Genomic DNA, 7934 nt, shown 5'->3' on the forward strand with positions numbered 1-7934 from the left:
AAGGCTTATAATAATCCACCTCCAAATAATCCTCGGCCCAGATTACTTAAGACAGTATTGGCAGATCTCAACACTAAACATCAAATTCTGTGCCAAGCAGCACGCAACTCTCTTGCACGATCAAATTGTTTCCCAAACATAACTCTATAATCATATAGGACAAAAAAAATGAACGTACTGAAAGAGTTTATAAGCTTCAAAATCTGGAAATTAGGAATCAGAAGTGGATCATCATTCCGCAGAGGACGTTTGGCCATGATAACTAATCAACGCCCAACAATTGGGACCACAACCCCGTCTACTTCCACCACCCCAGAGAGAATAAACAAAATAAAATGCCTCGACACCAATATAGATGGAATAACAAACAATAACTTTTTATTTCAATTTCCAGGACTCGACAGGGTTTATGCATGTGTGATTAAAGCTGTGCATCATTAGCTACACCTAGTTTCTACATTTTCAAAATATCTTTGTCCACTGGTGACATTCCCCTACCATGGAAAGAAGCAACTGTAATACCAATGCATAAAAGTGGCTCAAGAACTGATCCAGCAAATTACCGACACATTTCCCTCTTTTGTGGTCTGCAAACTACTCGAGAAAATTATCCGCAATGAAATTGTAAAGTACATTGGCGGACCTGAGGGGGTCCTGACCACCCCCCCCCCACCCCCACAAGTGAGCTGAAATTGTTTTTGTTACAATAGGAAAATTAGAAGTCGGAAAAGCTCATTTCCCGCCATCTAGGAATCAAGATATTCCCGGGGGAGGACTCTGACCCACTTTCTTTTTGTGGTTCATCGATTCATGGAATCGTTTTCAGGAGGGGGGACCTTAAATTTTGAAGAACTTAAAAAAGTCACTAAAAGACACCTCAGAAGTAGAGGAAGCTCATTTCCAGCCATCTAGGAATCAACTTTTTTCCGCGGGAGAACCCAAACCCCCATTCTCTTGGAGTACATCGATTCATGGAAAAAAGAATACGTGTGCAACTATTTAATTTTGTTAGGTATATACACACATAATAGACATATTTACTGTAAGAATGAAAAAAGTTTACCTGTTGACCGTTTTCAAGAGGGGGAAACCTTGAATTTTGAAGAAATTAAAAGTCATTAAAAGACACCTCATAAGTCGGGAAAGCTCATTTCCCGCCATCTAGGTGTAGTGCATGATCTTGTGGCATAGTTTACATTAAGTGTTGTCACGTGAAGTAGATAAGCAAACAGACCTCATGTTGGGGTAACTAGTCCAACTCAGAAAAGCGCTTTACTTTTGCATCTAGGTAGAAGCAACGGCGGCGGAATCAGGGGGAGGGGGCAGGGGGCCATTTCCCCCCACTTTTTCTACTGGGTGGCCCCATTATTATTATAATTATTATTATTAGGCCTATTATTATTATTATTTGGTGCTTACACCTCGTTTATTTGCGCATTATCAATTGACTTATTATTATTATTATTATTATTATAAAATATAGATTTTTTTTTTCATTTTCTAACGAACGTTACAAGTTCCCTTTATGAGTTGAGCAACCAAATGTTGATTGACGTCTGTATACTTGCGTCTGTAAAGTTTCCTTGAAATCCACCCTCGAGCATGAAGAAAATATCGCCTGCATTCGTTAGTTCTGTATTTAGGCATATGGGGGTGGGGGAGGTGACACTCTTAATGGAGCGACCTTCTAGTTCTCTTTATGCTAACCACGAAGATTTATAGGCTATGTCAAGTGTTATATTGAGCAGTGTCAGATTCAATGGGGAACCCAGTCAGCACGAGACCCCATCCTCCTATTATTTTTATTTTTTCAGAATTTAAAAAAAAATTGAGAAAACAGACAAAATTGTATTCAATTTTTAATCCGAGAGTGCCATTTCCGGCCATCTAGATGGGCCATAACCATAATGTCTTCTTACCTCAGGCCCAACAGTTGTGGGGCTGAGGCGAGGGTGGACATTCTACTTGTGCAAGACCCTCCCTGGAACCCCTCTATTTCGACTTCCTGGATCCGCTACAGAGTATCCGGGCTACAGAAGGGTAATTTTTATCCATCGGGGGGAAAAGTGAAGTTTTCGTCGGGGAACCCATCAAGGATAACCCTCATGATAAATAATCCATTGAGGTCGTGGAAGCAATCTCGACTTCGACTTTGTTAGGAATTCTGTCTGTCTCTTATACACATCTACTGTGGCGCGTTCAAGGGGGGGGGGGAGGCTAACTTTTTTAATTTTTTTTTTTTTTATGGAGGAAAAATTATATTCAAATTTTAAGTCTGAGAGTGTAAATTCCGGCCATCTAGTGGTGCCATAATCACAAATTTTCTTGCCCCAACCATAGTGGGACTGAGGTGGTATAGATTCTCCATCTGCTGAAGTACCCAGTGGCGGACTCAAGGGGACCCAGCAGGCCCGCCCCTAACCCCTAAATTGTTCAATAAAAAATAGAGATATAAACCATGGTGGGGCTGAGGTAGTATAGATCTTCTATCTGTGAAAGTACCCTCCCTGGGCCCTTCTATTTCGAATTCCTGGATCGGCCACAAATATAAAATCATATTAAAGTAGCTTGATGCCTATAACATAACTTCGCTCGCATGTTGGACCTTATGAAATGCCCCCTCCCCCTACTTTCAAAAACGTTCCGCCGCCGTTGGGGAGAAGGCCACTCAAATCGATTTTTGAAACATTTACACCGGAGCAGAAAGGAGGGGATGAAGACTACGATGTACTTCTAGAATCTTTTTGATGAATATTTTAAGGAACGGAAGAATGTGCCATTAGCTAGACAACGGTTTATTGAAGAAAACAATTTTTTTGGAGGGGAATGTGCACCCACTACTGTAGCTATGCCACTGATAACGTGCCTTGCCCAAGGACACAAGCGACTTGCACAACAGAGTTTCGAACCACTGACTTCAAGGTTGGGAGTCCAAAGCACAACCGATGCCACACGCTTCTACAGATTGGAGAGAGCTGAATTTTAGTCCAAGATGTTAGTTGGGCTGAATTGTCTGGTGGGACGAGTTGTTGGAGCCGAGCCCCCCAAATCCTCCCTTGCCGTATCTATATATAATCATGGAGGAATTAGTTTAGACTAATTCCTCTATGTTATAATTATGCTTTATTTCAAACCCTACAATCATAGTAGAGCGGCTAAGGTTGAATTTCAGGTAGAATCGTGCACTTCTGGAAGAAAGCATGAAACTTCCCACAGTAATACTATGACACCTAAAGATCATTAAAAAAATAGACCCCAAAAAATAACGCCTCATAATGGCCACCATCTTGAAATCCAATATGGCCGCCAAAATATTGGATTTTAGCCAATATATTCATATCTACAGCATATGTCATTGCCAAATGAAGATCATTACCCATCTTTTCAATATCAGGGAGTATCATGCCATCATCAGAACTTATGTCAGATGGCGCCGCCATATTGGATTTCAAGATGGCCGCCAAATTAATGATATTTTTGTCAATATTCTTATCTACAGTACATAGCACTGTTAATCAAAGACCGTTGCCCATGTTTTCGATATCAGGGACTACCATATGCAGCCATCAGAAATTATGTCAGAAGACCACCATATTAAATTTTAAAATGGCCGCCATCTTGAAATTTAATATGGCCGCCAAAATAATTAATTTTAGCCTATGTATTCATATTTGCAGCACATATCACTCCAACTGAAGATCATTACCCATGTTTTCAATATCAGGGAGTGTCAAGTAATCATCAGAAATTATGTCAGATGGCTCGCCATATTGGATTTCAAGATGGCCGCCAAATTATTGCTATTTTTGTCAATATCTTATCTACAGCACCTAGCACTGTCAATAAAAGACCGTTACCCATGTTTTCGATATCAAGGACTATCATGCAACCATCAGAAATTATGTCAGAATGCCACCAATTGAATTTCAAGATTGCTGCCATACTAGATTTCAAGATGGCCGCCAAATTAATTATTGATGATGTTGTAAACTCGTCATATCTACAACACCTAGCACAGTCAAAGATCTCTACTCGTGTTTTCGATATCCGGGAGTATCATGCAATATTCTTTAATATAAGTCAGTCGTATGAGAGAAGTACCTGGGAGTGAGATATGCCCCTTTATCGTATAGGTCTCTGTGGTGTACTGATATGACCTACTGATACGACACCGAGATAGTAAGTGGCTACACGTTAGAGAAACTTTTTCATACAACTGAAAAAGGAACTTCATTGGTATCCATCTTGAAATCCAATATGGCGGCCTTCCAACATAATTTCCTGATGATTGCATGATACTCTCTGATATTAAAAACATGGTTAAAGGTGTGATTGACTGTGTTACGTTACTGTAGATATGAAGATAAAAATAACAATATTTTGGCAGGCATCTTAAAATCAGATATGGCGGCCATCTGACATAATTTCTGATGATTGCATAATACACCCTGATATTGAAAACATAGGTAAAGATCTTTGAATGACAGTGCTAGGTGCTGTAGATATGAAGATTATTGATTAAAAAAAACAATATTTTGGCGGCCATATTGAATTTCAAGATGGCCGCCACTAAGCGGCTTATTTTTTGGGGTCTATTTTTTTTAATGATCCTTAGGTGTCATAGTATCACTGTGGGAAGTTTCATGCTTTCTTCCAAAAGTGCACGATTTTTCTCCTTAGCCGCTACTATCACAGTGATGTAAAAACACAGTACGTCAGATAACGTCGAAAATTCGAAACGTACCAGTCTGAAAAACAATTATCACCGAAGTCTTCGTCTCACGAAGTAAATACAATTCCATATTTCAACTTAATTGAGGGGAAAATAATGTCTTTACAACAACTACTACTTATTGAGACTGTAAACAACCTGAGATTTCCTTTGTTCTTCCATCCCGGAGATTCGTTGTGTGTTGCATGCTTTTGATATGCAAATCCAGTCAACCAAACACCGTTCCGTTGCAGCCAAGCGAATGCTTACTGCGCATGCTCAGTTCATAATCACTGATCCATGTAAATGAAAACAACTACCGAATAGGCTTGCCTGACATCGTAGCTGAACTTGTTCGCGGTCGAAACGGCCCTACGCACCTAGGCCTATAATGGCTAGGCCACACTTTAGGCCTAAACTAGGGCATAATTTAAAGCAGTATTTCATATTTATAATCATGTAATCCATAAAGATGTTTAATATATTGTAGGTACAAATAGGTTTAGCTAATCTTTCAGTATATTACCTGTCAATGACTTATGGTTCATGAATATAGAAAAGTGTATTTTAATAGCTGATGTTTCCAACATTCAATTGCTCAAAAAGCAGTAATAATACTAATATATGTCAATTGGACTGTATGTACTTATTCTCTAATTCTGAACATGACTTACTGTACTAGGTGCACAAAAAATACATTTTCTGTTGTGGTAAATTATTTCAAAACATGTATGTGCTTATAGTATGAACTGTACTATGGATTTAGTGTGTTTCTTCAATTCAGGCATTTTACTGAGTGTCCGTTAGGCCTAGCCCTGGACGGCTGAGAGGGTAGGGATTGCCGAATTAAGCCTATTGTAGTCCTTATGTACGCATACAATAAATTTAAATTGCAATATATGCGTTTGTCTTACCTTTCAAAGAAATTGCCAAAGTAAAAGTTTCAATTTTTTTTTTTTAATATTATAGTCCAATACCGCCAAGAAAATATCCGCTTGTCTTGTGTGTAGAAGTTGCACACTTGCGGTTCGAACAACCATATTTGCATATCAATAAAGCACAAGACATCACAAGAGAGAACAATACAATCCAGTCGCGTTTCCATCTCCTTGTATTAGTTGTCTCAGGTTGTTATAGACTGGATCGTTAGCTGTTTTGACCACGTTGCATTGTTTACGCAATCACTCATTTAGATTTCTGTGGTTTCCCTCAGGGGCGGATCCAGAGATGTCCAAAAGGAAGATCCGTTGAAGTTTAAATGAGGTTTTGCCTTCCATAGAGGATTTGAAGACTTGGCATGTATCAAAAGGTGATTAAAAAAAAAAAAAAAAAAACTCCCTACCTACTATCAACAATTTTTTTTTTACATGGCCTAATTGAATCAGAATATGAGTATGGTGACTCCGAAAAGTACTGACAAGTCCAAAAATACTGACAAACATACCAAAAATCAATACAAGATAAATTTTGACCAATTAGAAAGAGGTAGGATATTCTGATAAATAAATTGATAAACAAAATAAGATTGTGATAAACAAATGATTATTTTAGAACAAAAGCAAGTTAGCACTTATGCTATGTGAATATTGCAAGCTCTTTAGAGGCTCTGAGACCATAGTTTAGACTAGGCTTGTATCTTCTTATTGCTAAGGCTTCAGCAAATAAAATTTCAGACCAATGTAGAGAACCATGAATAATATTAATATTTTCAAATAATAAGGACTCAATAAGAGATTGTTTGGATGTATTGTCAGCCGTCATATGATGTAGACCAATTATATGGTTAAAACCTTCACAACTCTCAATGTGTTCATGTACACTACTGTTTACATTACGAGAATGTTCAACAACTCGAACTTTTAAGCATCTATCTGTTTTGCCTATATAACTGTCGAGGCATCCAGGACATTTGAATTTATATATTAAAGAGCTACAATACTCTTTTGGCGTCCGATCCTTATTAGAAGTAAAATATGAAATTTGTTTGGTTTGCCAGAGCGTAACAAATTTAACATCCTTAGTCGGGTGTCTACTTATCTTTTTAATACATTTATGGATAATATAGCTACCGTGCTTACCAATGAAAGGTCAGCGTATCCAAATTTTCGGCCTATTATCAACATTAATATTATCAGTTACATTATTCTGGATATTTAGATTACAAAGAATACGATGGAAAATATACTTAGGGAAACCATTCCATGACACCAGTTTCTTAATCATGTCAACCTCTTTATCCAATGATAACCAGGGGAACATATTCTATGTGCCCTGTACAAAAGGCTACATATCCAAACACCTTATGCGCCCATGGAACAATACTCTCAAAGTGAGCATATTGCCCTCTATGGGTATCCTTCCGATAAATAACCATAGTACCTTGCATATCAAAAGAAATTTCAAGAAAATGAATATTAGCAGAATTCTCAAAAGACTCAAATGTGAACTTAATATTACGATGAAAAGAATTAAATAAATCAAGTATATAATTAAAATCAGAAGGCTTAGCAAGCAACAGAGTATCGTCTACAAAACGCGTGTAGAATTGAACAATGCCGTCATTAACCAAACCAGGAATTAACGATTGCTCAAGCTCAGTCATGATAATGTTGGCCAAAACCGGGCCTAACGGAGAACCCATTGATACACCGTCAGTTTGCTTATAAAGCTGATTATTATAGTAGAGCGGCTAAGGTTGAAGTTCAGGTAGAATCGTGCACTTCTGGAAGAAAGCATGAAACTTCCCATAGTGATTCTAATGACACCGAAAGATCATTAAAAAAATAGACCCCAAAAAATAACGCCTCCTAATGGCCGCCATCTTGAAATCCAATATGGCCGCCAAAATAATTGATTTTTAAGCCAATATATTCATATCTACAGCAAATGTCATTGCCAATTGAAGATCATTACCCATGTTTTCAATATCAATGAGTGTAATGCAATCATCAGAAATTATGTCAGATGGCGCCGCTCTATTGGATTTCAAGATTGCCGCCAAATAAATGATATTTTTGTCAATATTCATATCTACATGTGTACCTACCACTGTCAATCAAAGACTGTTGCCCATGTTTTCGATATCAGGGACTACTATAATAATAATAATAATAATAATAATAATAATAATAATAATAATAATAATAATAATAATAATAATAATAATAAGAATAATAATAATAATAATAATAATAATAATAATAATAATAATAATAATAATAAT

The 7934-nt window shown here is 37.4% G+C and overlaps 1 long non-coding RNA gene across 1 annotated transcript in view; it reads left to right on the top strand.

Moving 5' to 3' along the window:
• The first annotated feature begins 2060 nt into the window (after window positions 1-2060).
• Window positions 2061-7934, top strand: part of LOC117117942 — a 7192-nt gene continuing 1318 nt past the window's right edge. The window contains exons 1-2 of the long non-coding RNA XR_004446973.1: window positions 2061-2071; window positions 4096-4097. This is a non-coding gene — a long non-coding RNA (uncharacterized LOC117117942). The remainder of the gene's footprint in view (window positions 2072-4095; window positions 4098-7934) is intronic.

The sequence above is a fragment of the Anneissia japonica genome, unplaced genomic scaffold, assembly GCF_011630105.1.
Source record: "Anneissia japonica isolate Jap-2015-1 unplaced genomic scaffold, ASM1163010v1 scaffold284855_len15393_cov109, whole genome shotgun sequence".
NCBI classification, from domain to species: domain Eukaryota; kingdom Metazoa; phylum Echinodermata; class Crinoidea; order Comatulida; family Comatulidae; genus Anneissia; species Anneissia japonica.